The 18527-nt window shown below is 44.7% G+C and overlaps 1 protein-coding gene and 1 pseudogene across 1 annotated transcript in view; one reads left to right on the top strand and one right to left on the bottom strand.

Annotated features, from left to right (window-relative positions):
* LOC126101444 (tachykinin-like peptides receptor 99D) overlaps positions 1–18527 on the bottom strand; it is a 263713-nt gene that overhangs the window by 57364 nt on the left and 187822 nt on the right. The window lies entirely within an intron of this gene.
* LOC126102557 (5S ribosomal RNA) lies at positions 15649–15765 on the top strand (annotated as a pseudogene).

Genomic DNA, 18527 nt, shown 5'->3' with positions numbered 1-18527 from the left:
AAATTACAAATATTTGTGGTCTCCATGTTGGATTCGATAACCACCAAGCTCAACTGTTCATGCTTGAGTATTTGCCTTGCTAGTAATTTGTAGCTGAAATCGAATTGCAGTACGAGATCACATTAATAAACCACTTACATAAGCTTCGTCTCTTGAATAGTGATACCAATTTTTTCGGAGACTAACTTATTTCTGTGTCAGTGTCCTATCGATGTAATGTATTGATAATGTCGTTGGGAGAAATCCACTTCCATGCGAACACTTAAATGTCAAGCAATCGAGTTTCGAGGGCAGACTCATTTATCTGGAAACTCTAGACCCTTACATTACTTAAAATCACCCGGAAAATTAATCAAAGTTTTCTCTCTACAAGAGGTCTTGATGTTTTCCAGAAGCTAAATGAAAGGAAAGGAAACATAATTTCAGTAAGATGAAACATCTAGCTTAGAACCTGTCAATATTCCGCTCACTCTATTTGATCATTCTCAACTATATTTGTATGTAACCCTTAGTTTTATTACTTCTAGATAGCTGCCCATCTGGGACAGACTAGGAATAGCACGTTGTCACTCTCATATGGTTTTTTGAAGGGGGCATCGATTTCAGGAGAAATGTATTAGAATCTACTCCACATGCATCACGAAAAAAATTAATAAGCCATAAATTACAGATATTAATTTCGAGAAGAATGAATTCACAGTCTCATCACGGAGAAAGCTTTTCCTAATTCACGAAGGCTGTTTAATGTATTAATATTAATGTAATTTAAAAAATGAAAGAGAGGTGGTTGTAGCGAGTCAGTATGTCCCGATACATGTGCATTCATAAAGGCGGCGAGAGAGACACAGGAGCTCGCTTTCATTATGTGAGTCTCATCAGTTCTTGCCGTCAGCTACCTCTCCAATTGTAATAAATTTATTTCGGTAATGAATATTAACCATCGACTGGCACTCCGCGTCATCCCATAAATTTCAATAGGAAGATGAATTGAGAAATACGAGGGGGAAACAGAGGCGTTGACCACACGATAAAGCGAGAGCAGTTAGTTTGCACCGACGTTTAGGACCATAATGCAGCGCCCACCATACGATCCTCGGGTGGGACGTTCAAATAAGACACTACATATATTATTTTGAGCAGAACATTAAAGCTATTGAGTAACATAGTAATCAGATCTCGAGAGAGCTTACAGAAAATCACCGGCTTTGTCCCGGCATCCGTCCAATCGAGGTGCAAGCTATACTATAGGTTCACGTTAACTGCATGCAATACTCCTTTCAGGGACCACGCAGTTGGTAATTTCAACGCAACAGATACATATTGCAACGGTAGAAATCCATCACAAAAATTTTATTATACTGATAGAGTGAAGCATTCAACTATCGTGAAGTAAAATCACGTCTTGTAGTATTAGGTTATTCATTTGGAAGAAATCGAGCTGCGACAACTGAATTTGGTATTAATTCTTCTCCACATGATCACCCGCCGATATGTTGCCATTTCCAAACTAAACACGACTTCATGAGCACAGGGTTATAAAAGTCTGCATTTGGGCTCTTGCATAATCCTCACACCTTTAAAATCACTTCATCAGCATTCAGGTAATGCCTCCCTCTTCACGGTTTCTTCATTGGAGGAAAGAGAAAGTAGTGGATGGGTACCATATCAGGAAAACACTGAGGTAATTTCGAAGCCCAGAGAAGCAGTATGAGTGAATGTGTGTGCTGTGGAGAATGAACTGGGGCGTTCTCATGAGCAAAATCTCCCTTCCATCCTCGACCGGTTCCCTGGATGCTTCGTCTCGACATCCGCCCACACTCGACAGCGGAACAGCAAAGGGGGGGAACAGTTGATGGTACCGGAAGCACCCTCCGCCAAATACCGTTAGGTGGCTTGCAGAGTATATGTATAAGTCCCAAGAAAGAGCCATCATCAACTTGCACGATGATACATGGGTCTTCGTCATTCTGGGCGATGGAGAATTACCATGTTTACTCTGCTTTCTTTGCCCTTTTGTCTCGGGGACATAGCGACACACCCACCACTTGTTGGTGGTGTCTAGTGCCCTAAGGAAGTAATATTGATTGAACAGAGACAGAGGCGACATTTCCATTACTGCCAGAGTCCACTGTATTTTGCGAAAGTGTGTCAAAATTCGCGGAACCCAGCGGACGGCGAACTTCGTGCCGCTAAAACCATCGTACAAGGTGTTGAAACCCGATCCGCGACTGTTTTTCACTTTTTCCAACATCACCTCAACTGGAGTACGGCTGTGTTTAAGGGGAGTTTGTGATCGAGAGGTACGGGAAATGGGTGAAGTTCTGAATTTTTCTCATGGAAAGATTTTTTTCATTACGATAGACGTTTTACCATTTTATTACACGTACATTAGTATACGAAAAAAGATCGCACAGCAAATTAAACATGGCAGCGGCGGCCCTTCTAAAAGTACGTGCTTCGCGGTGAGTCTCGGTCTGCCGAAGCGTTCTACGGACCCGTAGCTATTTATGAAATCCACAAAATAGAAAGTTCTTAAATTATAATGAATCTGTGGGGCCACCACGATGAGTTTTTTTAAGACACCTAAAAACTGTTAGCTATTGGAAAATCATGTCATTTCCTAGCCATGTTTTTCTAAGGTCAAATGTTTAATAATTTAATTTCGTACACAAAAAAAAGGAGTCGCTAAGGCCTCCTAAACGTAACTACCTTTCGTTTGAAAAAAATAGAAACAATCCGCCGAACCTCTGGAGCACTTAGCGCGCTCAATAATGTTGTTTCGAAAGAAACGTAGTTAATGTCTGGAGTAACAAAAAGAAATGTTGCTTCAAAACTTGCGGTTAATGTGCGATCCTAGGCCCATAGGTATTATTCCTCTTCCTCAAACAATCTCTGATTCCGAATTTGGTGCTGTATTTTTTTATTTAATTCGGGCTGTTTCAGCAAACTGAGAAATTAGTTGCTCCACGGCGGCCACGTGTTTCTCGTCAGGTAAAACTCGCTGTTTGTCATTGGTGATATTCCACTCCCTTATCACACAACGCCAGTTAGCTCACGACAGTTCTAAAAGGTGAAAGGTGATAATAGCAGAGGTTCCTAGAGTGACACGAAACACACCGTTGATGTAGATCCCATAAAGCGAGGTCGCAGACGGGCTTGGGTAATTCGGGTCGACACCACAGTATACTGAGTTAACACAGGTGCGTAATCTCTGTTGCCCTAACACACCTGACGGCGCTAACTGGGCGTGACTACCTCCCAGACGCAGTTACATCGCAAACAAACTTCCAATTGTCTATTATCTCTGTCTCTCGATGTACCGTCGTTTGTATTAAAATGTACCTCAACGAAACCGAGCACCGAGTAGCCTGCTACCTTTCACTGCCAGGATAAATAACATCCGCCACATATGACTGCATTTCCACCATAGGAATGGCGTGGCCTTGTTGTTTTTCTTTTTCTTTTACTGAAACTATAGAATTTTGACAGAACGGTTCTTTCAGCACCTTCTCTAAATTTCACCTCCTGCCGCAACGTGTGGCTCTTCGGTACAAACCTCAGTCAATATTCATAGCACCAGCTACGATCAGTTCCTCTCTCCGTGACTCTTTTATAAACATTTATATCTGTTCATTCCAGTAACTAAAAAACTAAAACACTGAGGAATAACCTTTGATTTAAAACTAGCAGAAGGTCTACATTAGATTTAAGAGAGGAAACACTAATGCGAAATTTTGAGGTCATTTGATGTTCACTGGAGACCGATTCTTACTACCGTCAACGGATATTTCGCATAAGGACCAAGAAGACAAGAGAAATTAGGCCTCGTGCGGAGGCCTATAGACAGTAGATTTTTGGACAACAAGGTTGCGGAGATGAAGCAGCCATTAGTATGATTAATCAATTATTCAAAAACAGTCTTCATCGCATTTATTATTGTTATACTGCCAAACGGTTTCAACCCGGCGTAGGGGTCAACTTCTGGGCGTTTACACCATTGGTCGACTGCTGGTGGTGTCACTCTTGTCTACATAACGGCAGGAAGTTGATAGTTGGCGCTATAATAATAATAATAAATGCCATTAAGACTGTTTTTGAATAATTATATCAATTATTCAAAAACAGACAGTAGTTTCTCCATCGCTATATTTGCGATTGGAACAGAAGAGGAAATGATTATGAGAGTGCCATACGGTGGCTTGCGGAATATGTATGTGGATCTAGATCATACCACCCGGCAGAACATGTGTGCATTCTGCAACAGTCCTCAGCACCAATAAAGACTTCTTCCGTCCTATGCACTTGCTGTGTGACAGTAACTTAAGTAATCGCTTTACCAAAGTTCTATTCATTTTCGCTTCTCTAGACGAATACATTACCAAATACTCACTACCGTCTCACTCTTCACACAAATTTCCAGCTATCCTATACACCCCATGAATTTGACTCAAACAATTCCATTATTTGCCCTCTAATTTCTAGTCCTTGTATGCTTCCGAATCTATACGTTAACAGACTACATCCTCCAGGGAAAAAGAAAGAAAGAAACGTCTTGACAATTGCCACGTCTTGGATATCTAACAGATCCGCTATCGTCCCCCACAAGAAGATTCCCTTTCCTTTTCCCATCCTTTCGTCCCCATAACCATGGTGTGACCACCACTCCAGTTAAACCTATAGTATGTCCCATGTCTCCCTACCATTCAATTTCCTTCAGTTACTCCTGCTCCCCTATACCAACCGTCCTGCTCCATTGATACCCCACGCTTTACACAACCAGATCCACTCAGACATTCCAGGCTAGAGGTATCAGCTCGAAATGTAGGCCCTTACCGTTTTAGTACAGTGAAGTGCTTCACCACTTTTGTCACCAATATCATCAACATGTAGCCATTTACTTGATGCCACTAGCCCACACTCTCCCGTTAAATATGAGTGAATAAATTGATAAGAAATGAAAAAGTCGTTACATGTAAATATTGATTTGAAAATCAGTTCTAGACCTACTTTCTTAATGATACGTTTACTTCGAAATGTAACAGAGAACAGAACATAATAATAAGTGGCCGGCAGCGGTGGCCGAGCGGTTCTAGGCGCTTCAGTCTGGTACCACGCGGCTGCTGCGGTCACAGGTTCGAATCCTGCCTCGGGCATGGATGTGTGTGATGTCCTTAGGTTAGTTAGGTTTAAGTAGTTCTAAGTCTAGGGGACTGATGACCTGAGATGTTAAGTCCCATAGTGCTTAGAGCCATTTGAACCATTTTAATAATAAGTTGCTCAAAATTACTCAAACACGTTGTCCAAAATGTATGGAAGCACGGCGTGTAGACAAATATAAAGGTCTCTCGGTGAGGTGAGTTAATAACATATATCCAGGGTTCCAGTTACGATATTGAAATTGAAAATGGGAAGTCCTTTCTGTGCTTGTGGTTGTAGCATTATAATGGTATGGGTCACTTTTTTCATGTCTCTGTGCTAAACACGTGTAATGTAAAGCTTGTATAAATTGTCGTTTGTTATAGAAGAAAACAGAGAAATTTTTAATTTAATATGATAAACGGTAATAATAGAGGAGAAGGAAATGAAGTTGTATATTTCTTCAATGGTTCTTTATTTGCACTGGGAAACACAGTGAAGGGAATATTTATCAGTAACTATCAACTACAACTTAGGAATCTATTTGACTGAAATAACATAGCCTAATATACACTCCTGGAAATGGAAAAAAGAACACATTGACACCGGTGTGTCAGACCCACCATACTTGCTCCAGACACTGCGAGAGGGCTGTACAAGCAATGATCACACGCACGGCACAGCGGACACACCAGGAACCGCGGTGATGGCCGTCGAATGGCGCTAGCTGCGCAGCATTTGTGCACCGCCGCCGTCAGTGTCAGCCAGTTTGCCGTGGCATACGGAGCTCCATCGCAGTCTTTAACACTGGTAGCATGCCGCGACAGCGTGGACGTGAACCGTATGTGCAGTTGACGGACTTTGAGCGAGGGCGTATAGTGGGCATGCGGGAGGCCGGGTGGACGTACCGTCGAATTGCTCAACACGTGGGGTGTGAGGTCTCCACAGTACATCGATGTTGTCGCCAGTGGTCGGCGGAAGGTGCACGTGCCCGTCGACCTGGGACCGGACCGCAGCGACGCACGGATGCACGCCAAGACCGTAGGATCCTACGCAGTGCCGTAGGGTACTGCACCGCCACTTCCCAGCAAATTAGGGACACAGTTGCTCCTGGGGTATCGGCGAGGACCATTCGCAACCGTCTCCATGAAGCTGGGCTACGGTCCCGCACACCGTTAGGCCGTCTTCCGCTCACGCCCCAACATCGTGCAGCCCGCCTCCAGTGGTGTCGCGACAGGCGTGAATGGAGGGACGAATGGAGACGTGTCGTCTTCAGCGATGAGAGTCGCTTCTGCCTTGTTGCCAATGATGGTCGTATGCGTGTTTGGCGCCGTGCAGGTGAGCGCCATAATCAGGACTGTATACGTCCGAGGCATACAGGGCCAACACCCGGCATCATGCTGTGGGGAGCGATCTCCTACACTGGCCGTACACCACTGGTGATCGTCGAGGGGACACTGAATAGTGCACGGTACATCCAAACCGTCATCGAACCCATCGTTCTACCATTCCTAGACTGGCAAGGGAACTTGCTGTTCCAACAGGACAATGCACGTCCGCATGTATCCCGTGCCACCCAACGTGCTCTAGAAGGTGTAAGTCAATTACCCTGGCCAGCAAGATCTCCGGATCTGTCCCCCATTGAGCATGTTTGGGACTGGATGAAGCGTCGTCTCACGCGGTCTGCACGTCCAGCACGAACGCTGGTCCAACTGAGGCGCCAGGTGGAAATGGCATGGCAAGCCGTTCCACAGGACTACATCCAGCATCTCTACGATCGTCTCCATGGGAGAATAGCAGCCTGCATTGCTGCGAAAGGTGGATATACACTGTACTAGTGCCGACATTGTGCATGCTCTGTTGCCTGTGTCTATGTGCCTGTGGTTCTGTCAGTGTGATCATGTGATGTATCTGACCCCAGGAATGTGTCAATAAAGTTTCCCCTTCCTGGGACAATGTATTCACGGTGTTCTTATTTCAATTTCCAGGAGTGTATTATTTTCTAGGCATTAATATTGCGAGATAAACCTTTCCTCCGAGCAATAGTAGTATGTATTTAGAAACAAGAATTCCGTGACTAATAGATTAGAAATTTCGCTTTAAATTCGAACTGATGAGCGATCTTGCTGCACCTCATAAAACGGGTATTTCTAGAGTGAACGATGAACCGCGACAGACTCCTCCGGGGTAGACAGCTGAGACGTAGCAATAATCTTCCCTGATAACTGCAAGTCGCAAGACAGAACGGAAGTTATAAGTTTAAAAATACAATTCTCATTAAACACATCACGATCGTTAAACACATTGGTTGCAGCTTTGCTCAAAGCTCATAATCAACAACAGTGGCGTAGTCCACAGGTTCCACGGGTCGTTCTCTGGGGTACACGTGCCTCAGGCTGCGTGCCAGCCGTCAGTCTATCCAGAAGCCGTGTGCCGTGGTTCACTGTTCGCTTTAAGAACATCAGCGCGATGAGATACAGCGAGATCGCTAATCAGCTCGAACAGAAAACGAATTTACTGACCTGTTAATCGTGGAATTCCAGGTTCTAAATATGCACTGTGGTTGCTCGGAAGAAGGGTTGGCTCTTCATCAACATCTATATTTACATATACATGGATATTCTGGAAATCATATTTAAGTTCCTGGCAGAGGGTTCATCGAACTCTTTTCGGAATCTCGTATAGCGCGCGGAAAGAAATGGTTCAAATGGCTCTGAGCACTATGGGACTACTTAACATCTATGGTCATCAGTCCCCTAGAACTTAGAACTACTTAAACCTAACTAACCTAAGGACATCACACAACACACAGCCATCACGAGGCAGAGAAAATCCCTGACCCCGCCGGGAATCGAACCCGGGAACCCGGCGCGGAAAGAACGAACACTTATATCTTTCCGTGCGAGCTCTGATTCCCCTTATTTTATCGATGTGGTCGTTTCTGCCTATGTAAGTGGGCGTCAAAAAAATATTTTCGCAATCGGAGGAGAAAGCTGGAGATTGGAATTTCGTGAGAAGATCCCGTCGCAGCGAAAAACGCCTTTGTTTTAATGACGTCCAGCCCAATCCTATATCATTTCAGTGACACTCTCTCCCACTTATCGCCATTATACAAAACGTGCTGCCCTTCTCTGAACTTTTTCGATGTACTCCGTCAGTTCTATCTGGTAAGGATCCTACACCCTGCAGCAGTATTGAAAAAGACGACGGACAAGCGTAGTGTAGGCAGTCTCTTTAGTAGATCTGTTACAATTTCTATGTGCGCTGCCAATAAATAGCACTCCTTGGTTTGCCTTCCCCACAACATTTTCTGTATGTTCCTTCCAATTTAAATTGTTCGCAATTGTAACTCCTATGTATTTAGTCGAATTTGCGGCCTTCAGATTTGACTGATTTATCGCGTAACAGAAGTTTAATGGATTCCTTTTAGCTCTCATGTGGATGACCTCACACTTTTCGTTATTTACGGTAAACTGCCAATTTTCGCACTATACAGATATCTTTTCTAAATCATTCACCGGTCTGTTTTGATCTTCTGATGACAGCGTCATATGCAAACAACCTAAGACGGCTACTCGGATTGACTCCTAATTTTATATAGGTAAGGAACAGCAAACGGCCTACAACACTGCCTTGAGAAATGCCAGAAAATACTTCCGTTTGACTCGATGACAAGAATTCACGAATCCAGTCATACATCTGAGACGATATTCTATAAGCACGCAATTTCACTACAAGGCGCTTGTGTACTACTGTGTCAAACGCCTTCCAGATATCCAGAAATATGGAATCCATTTGAAATTCCTTGACAATAGCACTCAGCACTTCGTGCGAGTAAAGAGCTAGTTGCGTTCCACAAGAACGATGTTTTGTAGATCTGTGTTAGCTGTGTGTCAATAGCCCGTTTGCTTCGAGGTAATTCACAATGTTCGAACTCAATATATGTTCCAAAATGTGCTGCATATCGACATTATGAAATGGGTCTCTAATTTAGTTAATTGGTATACAGTCTGAACTGGAGGACTTGCTTTTATTAAGTGATTTAAGTTGCTTTATTAATCCGAGGTTATCTACATCTATGCTACTCATGATGGCAGCTGTTCTTGATTCGAACTCTGGAATATTTACTTCGTTTTCTTTGGTGAAGGAATTTCGGAAGACTGTGTTTCCTAACTTTGCTTAGGCAGCACTGTCTTGGATAGAATCTCCATCGCTATTGCGCAGTGATTGCGTTTTTCCGCTGGCATAATTCACATATGACCAGAAACTCTTTTGATTTTCTGCCAGTTTTCGATACTAAGATTCATTGTGGAAACTGTTATAAGCATCTCGCATTGAAGTCCGAGCTATATTCTAGCCTCTCTAAGAGATTGCCAGTTTTAGAGATTTTGCGCCTGCTTAAATTTGGCACGTTTATTTCGTTGTTTCTGCGACAGTGTTCTAACCCCTTTTGTTTACCACTGGGGATCACCTCCGTCGTAAATTATTAATTTGGAAGGAGTGGAGGTTGTCTCTCAGGAATGCGTCAAGTAAATTTTCATCTGCTTTTTTGAACTGGTACAATTTCCGTTTATTTTTGGAGGATTTGGTGGTTACAATATTCAGTCTCGCTACGACAACCCTGTGTTCACTAATCCCTGTATCCATTTTGATGCTCGTCATTAACTCAGGATTATTTGTTGCTAAGAGGTCAAGTGTGTTTTCACAAACCTTTATTAACTGCTCGAAATAATTTTCAGAGAATGCGTTTAGGACAATTTCGGATGACGTTTTGTGCGTACCTCCGGAATTAAACATGTGTTTTCGTCAACATATCGAGGGTAAATTAGTCATCACCAACTATAATTGTGTCAGTAGGATACGTGTTTGAAATCAATCTCATATTTTCTTTGAATCTTTTAGCAGGCTTATCGTCTGAATTGGGAGGTCGGTAAGAGGATCCAATTATTATTTTATTCCTGTTGCCAAGAATGACCTCAGGCCGTAGTAACTTACAGGAACTATCTACTTAACTTTCGCGATAATCTAAACTACTTCTAACAGCAACAAACACGCCACGGCGAACTTTGTTTAGGCTATCCTGTCGGTACACCGGTAGGTTCTTCACAGAAATTGCTGTTGAACTTATCTCAGGCTTTAGCCAACTCTCAGTTGCTATATCGATTTGGGCATCACGGCTTTCTATTAGCGTTTGAAGCTCTGGTATTTTCCCAAAACTGCTACGACAATTTACAACTGTTATACCGAAGGTTCCTTTATCTACGTACGTTCTTCCTCTGTTCAACCTGCACCCTTTGTGACTGAAGCCTTTTTATGTTTTTCCTCTAACCTACAAATTCGCCCAGTCCACGCCACACAGCCCCTGCTTCCCGTGTAGCCGCCTCCTGTGTGTAGTGGACTCCTGACCTATTCAGTGGAACCCCAACCCGATACCCAATCACCCCATGGCGTAATTCGAAGAATCTGCAGTCTACACGGTCGCAGAAACGTCTGAGCCTCTGATTCAGATCCTCCACTAGGCTATGTACCAGAGGTCCTCAATCGGTCCTGTCGACAATATTTCAAGTGGTCAGCTCTGCTTTCATCTCGCAAGCAAGAATGGTAGCCTTTACCACTTCTGTTAGCCGCTCGAAACCAGAGAGAATCTCTTCCGATCCAAAGTGACACACATCGTTAGTACCGACGTGAGCCACATCTGCAGTTGGCTGCTCCCTGTGCTCTTAATGGTATCCGGAAGGACCCGTTCCACGTCTAGAATGACTCCACCCGGTATGTACACGGAGTGAACTTTGGCTTTCTTTTCCTTGTTGGCAGCCATGTCCTTAAGGGGCAGCATATCGCGCCTAACGTTGGAGATTCCAACTGTCACTGTAATTGTCCGGATCTTGTAGGCTGAGAGGTTTCCTCTGGAACAGGACAGGCGACTGCATCGGTCTGTTAGTGTCAGCCACAGACAGCACCTCTAACCTGTTTGACAGACTAACCAGGGAGGCCTTACGTGCGGCTCCCTGGGAAGTGTTTCGCCGCCTGCTACGCCTCGGAGCCACCTCCCACTCGACCACAGGTGAGGGGTCAGCTTCAGTGCGAGCAGTAACTGGGCTGGCCACCGGTGGGAACGGATCGGAGGATTCGGACGTGCTGGATGTCCGTTGGATCCCCACAGCCGGCCCGCAACAGTGGTGCCCACCCACTGCAACTTCAAGCTGTGTAACCGAAGCCACGACAGCCTGGAGTTGGGAGCGAAGTGTCACCAACTTGGATCACACCGACACACAACAATCGCAGTCCCTGTCCATACTAAAGACCGTTGGTAACTAAACTACCGAGAAAATTGGTCAAAGTATCAGGACCGTGGAGGACCGATGTACTGAGCATAAACGGCACACACGATTACAGCAGCCAAGTAGATCTGCTATTGCCGAACATTGCTTGGATACAGGTCACCCCATGTTATATAATAATACCGAGATATTGGCACGCACATCCAGCTATTGGGACAGTGTTATTAGGGAGGCAGTTGAGATTAAATTAGCGAGCAACCTCGTTAACAGTGATGGAGGTTTCTGTTTAAACTCTGTTTGGAATCCGGCTCTGTCCCTTGTCAAAAAACAGAGGGACAGAGTCAATGCTACCTCACCTGCGAATTGATAGTCTCTCTATCAATAGCTCTGACTTTGGTCATCTTTGCTGGCACTGGTGTTCAGTGTGTGTGTTATCTTTCCTGCTTCAGTCCGAAAACCGAGGTTTTAAATTTGCATGTACGCCGCCTGTCCGTTGCAGTTTGCCTTGAAAATGGCGGGGTGTTCTCACGCCGAAATATCGGCGGCCACTGAAAGTGTTACCTGTCTGAATTCCCGTAAGGTATTTGGAAGTTGTATACGCCAAGAGAAACTCAGGTCTCACAACGACTACACTGTTTTCCGCGTCCCACACTGTGACACGCTTTATGCAAGCTACACTTCTAGTGGGGCCACCTGCCATCTGTGGGTCGTCATTGCATGTTGACGTCGAACGTGGGCGGCGATCATCTTAATATTGCTTTAACTTGTAATACCGTAAAGACCTCTCAATCTCATTGTCACTGAAAGCAAAAGGAGTCAAATGTTAAGGAATGCATGCATTACTCACTGTTTGATGTAGTGCCATGTATCTTCCAACACACGTACATGTAGTATACAACCCATCAACATCGCAACTTGCTGTAACACAAAAGAATAATGTAATTTGTAACTTAATTTATTTGAACCAGTAACCGCAACATTTTCCCTTTTTTGTTCAAGGCCGCCTTTGCGGCCGAGTATTTGGCAAACGCCAGTAAGAAGTGGCTCAGATCCGCCACTGCCGTCGTATCATGACCACCGTGTCCAGAATCAATGATTTTCACATTGATTTTCTGCCGATATAGATGGGTAGGGTAACACTGCTGTCCTAGCTTCATGCCCTTGAGAGACGTCACATGACGTCGAGTAAGCGTCATCGAGGTGTTCTGTGGCTGAGAAGAGACGTTGGGTTCCATGGCCACGCCATAGTGGCCCTTATAGTGCTGGGAGATGTCCCATTCACAACTCCAGTCGTGATAAGCAGATTCATTGACCGTTCCGTTGTAATCCGTACAATGATGATGATGACGATGATTTTTGGTTTGTGGGCGCAGTTGTCAGTTTCCGTACACATTCCCAGTCTTTACTCAGTCCAGTCCCGCAACTTACGAACTGGCGTCAAAATAATGAAGACAGTTCAAAATCCAGTTCCTGGGTGGAGAAAATCCCTGATCCGGCAGCGAATCTAACCTGGGACCCTGCCATCCTGAGGCAGCAACGCTAGCTACTAGACCACGAGCTGCGGAAAAATTCGTACGAGGGATCGCTGTTGGACATAACTGTTCTTCCGTAATGCCCCTCTTAGTGAGGCCATCCATAGTTTCATTTTGGAGAATGGTTTGATGCCCTTGTATCCAAAGTACGCGGACGATAATGCCTAATGTCGACGCGTCTGTTATGACCTCCAAGACATTCACGACATGGCTGTTAGTCTGTTTATCAAACGCTGGCTGTTGTAGAATCTTTGGGAGCCGGCGAGGATCAATACTAGTGGGAAAGTCTGTGTGCCATAGTAAATAGCCTCCCAGATGGCCCATAAGTCCGGCGTGGAGAAACACAATTCTGTTTGGTATACCAGTGGCCAGCTACCGACTTAGACCATCTACTATGACTAGTGACGTTTCTCTTAAGCAGCACCGTGAGCAGAGAGCTCTACTGTGAACAAAGAAGTTGCTTTTCCTCAAGGAGTAGTAAAATTTACGCATTGTGATCACGTCAAAAGTTTCAAGTTTAACATCTCCTAAATCCGACACCATGGTTCGTGTAATTCCTATTCCATTCTGTACCATTTCCGGTTAGATACTCTTAGCCGAAGAGGTTTATTTTAGTCTGAGAGGCTAAAACGAAACAGGACATTCGACGCGTTCTGCATGCATCGAAGAGCACTCTCGCTGTGGAGTGCGGAACTCAATTACATTACTGAGGCAACACCGGGCGGGCCAGCGAGAGCGCCAACACGCGACCACGCCGTGGCGGAACAGCGGAACCGCTCTCCGGCACCTGTGAATCCAAAGCAAATACGCCACCCAACTAGCGATAAGTTTGACAGTACCCGTAGCCCAGTCACCCTACCTCATACAGTACAAACCAGCGCATCATATACATGATCGACCCAGGACCTCTTCTTTGCGTACGGCTTCACCAAGATTCCATAAAGTCTGATGATCCTTCGTAACAGTCCTCCATGATGGAACAGCAGGATCGCATCCTGTGACAAGTGAAAATGAGTCGGCAGCTGAGATATATTTTGGTCAAGTGAGTGCGACTAGAAAAAATACGAAGCAAAAATTATAATGGTCTAGAGCAGCGTAAAACCAGAATCCAACTTGTAATGATGCAACCTGAGCAGCTCTGTGATATCAGACAAGGTACGACAGATTAAAGACGAAGAGATCATTAGTAAACGCGCCGAAATCTGCACAAGAATCTAAGTCATGACCACCTTGGTATTGAAGAAGTAGCAGTAGCTTTGTTAGTAGACTACGTTATAGGAATTCAGGACCGCCTGTTACGAAAATAACTGTTCTTGATTAATGTGTAAACATGTCGCAGCACCTTTTTGACACTGTCAGCGTCTTATTTTCTACATTTCTGGGTTCTGTAGGACCCTGTTTACATTATTGTATAGTAGTAGCGTGTCATCCTTAATATCCGTGCTTATTTCATAATCCTCTGTTGTAGAAACAAAGAGAAAAAAGCGATGAATGTTTTATGAGGAAATTCACTCGCAGGTTAAAAGTTTTGCTACTGTTTGTCTACCACTTATTGATGTTCAGTTCTATTTAAGACAATAAATCTCAATACACTACTGGTCATTAAAATTGCTACACCACGAAGACGACGTGCTACAGACTCGAAATTTAACCGACAGGAAGAAGATGCTCTGATATGCAAATGATTAGCTTCTCAGAGCGTTCAGACAAGGTTGGCGCCGGTGGCGACACCTACAACGTGCTGACATGAGGAAAGTTTCCAACCGATTTCTCATACACAAACAGCAGTTGACCGGCGTTGCCTGGTGAAACGTTGTTGTGATGTCTCGTGTAAGGATCAGAAATGCATACCATCATGTTTCTGATAAGGTCGGATTGTAGCCTATTGCGATTGTGGTTTATCGTATCGCGACATTGCTGCTCGCGTTGGTCGAGATCCAATAACTGTTAGCACAATATAGAATCGGTGGGTCCAGGAGGGTAATACGGAACGCCGTGCTGGATCCCAACGGCCTCGTATCACTAGCAGGCGAGATGACAGGCATCTTATCCGCATGGCTGTAACGGATTGTGCAGCCACGTCTAGATCCCTGAGTCAACAGATGGGGACGTTTGCAAGACAACAACCATCTGCACGAACAGTTCGACGAAGTTTGCAGCAGCATGGACTATCAGCTCTGAGACCATGGCTGCGGCTATCCTTGACGCTGCATCACAGACAGGAGCGCCTGCGATGGTGTACTCAACGACGAACCTCGGTGCACGAATGACAAAACGACATATTTTCGGATGAATCCAGGTTATGTTTACAGCATCATAATGGTCGCATCCGTGTTTGGCGACATCGCGGTGAACGCGGTGAACGCACATACTGGCGTATCACCCGGCGTGATGGTATGGGGATTGGTTACACGTCTCGGTCACCTCTTGTTCGCATTGACATCACTTTGAACAGTGGACGTTACATTTCAGATGTTTTGCGACACGTGGCTCTAACCTTCATTCGATCCCTGCGAAACCCTACATTTCAGCAGGATAATGCTCTGTTTGACTCAATGCCCAGGCGTATCAAGGCCGTTATTACGGCCAGAGGTGGTTGTTGTGGGTACTGATTTCTTAGGATCTATGCACCCAAATTGCGTGAAAATGTAATCACATGTCAGTTCTAGTATAATATATTTGTCCAATGAATACCCGTTGGCAACGGCCTTGCCGCAGTGGATACACCGGTTCCCGTGAGATCACCGAAGTTAAGCGCTGTCGGGCGTGGCCGGCCCTTGGATGGGTGACCATCCAGCCGCCATGTGCTGTTGCCATTTTTTGGGGTGCACTCAGCCTCGTGATGCCAATTGAGGAGCTACTCGACCGAATAGTAGCGGCTCCGGTGAACGACAGCCATCGTAACGACCGGGAGAGCGGTGTGCTGACCACACGCCCCTCTTATCCGCATCCTCACCTGAGGATGACACGGCGGTCGGACGGTCCCGATGGGCCACTTGTGGCCTGAAGATGGAGTGCTAAAAAAATGAATACCCGTTTATCATCTGCATTTCATCTTGGTGTAGCAATTTTAATGGCCAGTAGTGTATAATAAAATGCTACTCAGGAAATCCTCTGTACCTCAATGTCTCTCAGCATCACTGGTAGTACCGAAGTACGTCACTGCCCAGTCAGATTAATATGACCACACGTCAATGGCCTGAATAACAATGTTTTGCATTGCGTGCACCTATAGAGCCAGTGAGGTTCTGGAAGCTACCGACAGGGATGTGGCGCCATGCCGACTTTAGCGCCGTTGCCTGTTGAGTATCCATGCCGTGAACATCACGATTTGGGATTAAATCGGTGGAATTTAGTCGCCAGGGGAGTACCGTAAACTCATCCTGCTGCTCCCCGAACCATGCACGTACACGTTGCACTATCCGTCTGGTAGATGCCATCGTTGCGACGAAAAGACAAGAAGCATGTAGACGTTCCCAAGGGTACATAAAAACTTTTGTTGATTCAGTGTGTCTTCCAGAATGACGAGGTCACACAGGGAATTCCGCAGACCGCAAAGCTCCCTCCCCCGGTCTGAACCATTTATACGGTTGTTGCGGACTATTTGCTTTCAGACGTTTCACGTTGATGCGGGATAAGATGTGATTCATCTCAAAAAGGGCGACCTGCTGCCACGAAATGGACGTCCAGTAGCAGTACTGTCGTGCCAATTCCAGCCTGCAGAGGCGCCATTTTACCGCGCATGCATTACTTTAAGGGAAGGTTTACTATGTTTTGGTTCAAAAAGTCGATTTTTTAAAAAATTGCCTTTTTGGATCCATAAAAGTGTTTAGAATCCACCCCTGAATCGGTTTTTCGGAATACGGAACGGAAATGTTTGTTATTCGTGGTTGAACAAATAAAAAAACGCACCTGCCTTTTTCACGCACCAGTTTTTTTCCTTTCGGAGGACGAGTTATTGTACCGGTGCTTGTAGGGAAACACACAAAATTCAAATGAAAGTTTGAACGTGTGTGTTTGGAAGTTAGCCCCAAAGCATTTGCATTCTGGTGGGAGGACTGTGGAGATTGCTGCTTTCCTTGCAGTGAGCAGCTTCAGCGAAGGGTATTCAGCAATTCTGAAGACCATGACAACGACGGACGTCACCCTGGGACTCTATTCGATGCAGTTCACCAAGCATTCGGACGACCACCGGATTCAAACGGCCGAAAACCGCCTGTCACCGGCCGTACGAGCGGCTCTGGAGCAACGCAGGATGGCCCAGATCGAGCAGAACGCCCTCTGTGAGGAAGAAGACTAGTTTATGGACCTGTAATAGCAGATTGAATGTAAGTTGCTTAATATTGCATTTATATGTAGTCAAAACTTCAAAAGCATTTTTCTCAAAATGTTTTTTTTTTTTTTTTTTTTATCGAGCGGTATGGCAACTTTAAATCTACTGAACCGATTAGCATTATTCTTTGTTTCCGAGGAAGCTAACTAAATTGTCTTGGCATTGTACCACTTTTACTCCCATCTATCAATATAAATATTTGTACTTGGCCGATGAAGTCGAAAAATCGATGAATAACACCATATTTGTTTTCAAATGGCCGCCATTCTGTTTTCTATGGTCCAAATAACTTAAGCTAGGTGCAACTGCTAAAGAATCTTATATACTTCTCTAACGTCAACTCAGTTTTGATTTCGGACGAGCCGGCTAATCTGTGACATACCGCTCGTGAAGGCCTATACCGAAAATTTGTTTCGTTCCGACGGCACTTCCGCCTTTGCTCTTTGACATTTCCGGTCGACAAAATCCCAGTTTGTATAGGAAATATCAATAAACATTTTGACCAAATTTGACATTGATATCTATAACACATACCGAGAAAAAGATTCTCAAAAAACATGCTTTTTTCGGGTCAAAGATAGCAGACCTCCCGTTAACGTCAGCGGTCGAATAGTTTTCAGATTGAGCCGTTTCGGAATTACTTCCACCCTAAGAGCGAAAACGAATCATTATACCCATTTTACGGCTGACATATCACTTCGTTTCTACATGAAGATTGCGACTACAGTGTTTTCCGATCCCCCTCAAACCGACGCGCCTTATTACCATCCGCTACTTGTGGTGCAATGTGTCTGTCATTTCTTGCCTGTGAGTAATTATTGCACGTCGACCTCGAAAGTAGGTGGTGGTCACGTTGATGTGACTGGACCGTGATTTTTAACAGAAGGAAAATGGACACAGTCAAGATTCAGCTTTTCTCTAAACTTTTGGACGTTTAATACACTGGACACTGTGATGCCAAGAAATACTCAGCAGCTACACTTCTAGTGGGGCCACCTGCCATCTGTGGGTCGTCATTGCATGTTGACGTCGAACGTGGGCGGCGATCATCTTAATATTGCTTTAACTTGTAATACCGTAAAGACCTCTCAATCTCATTGTCACTGAAAGCAAAAGGAGTCAAATGTTAAGGAATGCATGCATTACTCACTGTATCTTCCAACACACGTACATGTAGTATACAACCCATCAACATCGCAACTTGCTGTAACACAAAAGAATAATGTAATTTGTAACTTAATTTAT

The sequence above is a fragment of the Schistocerca cancellata genome, chromosome 9 (assembly GCF_023864275.1).
Source record: "Schistocerca cancellata isolate TAMUIC-IGC-003103 chromosome 9, iqSchCanc2.1, whole genome shotgun sequence".
In the NCBI taxonomy this organism is placed as follows: Eukaryota; Metazoa; Arthropoda; class Insecta; order Orthoptera; family Acrididae; genus Schistocerca; species Schistocerca cancellata.
The sequence above is the reverse complement of the archived record's forward strand: the minus strand, read 5'-3'. Positions and strand labels throughout refer to the sequence as shown.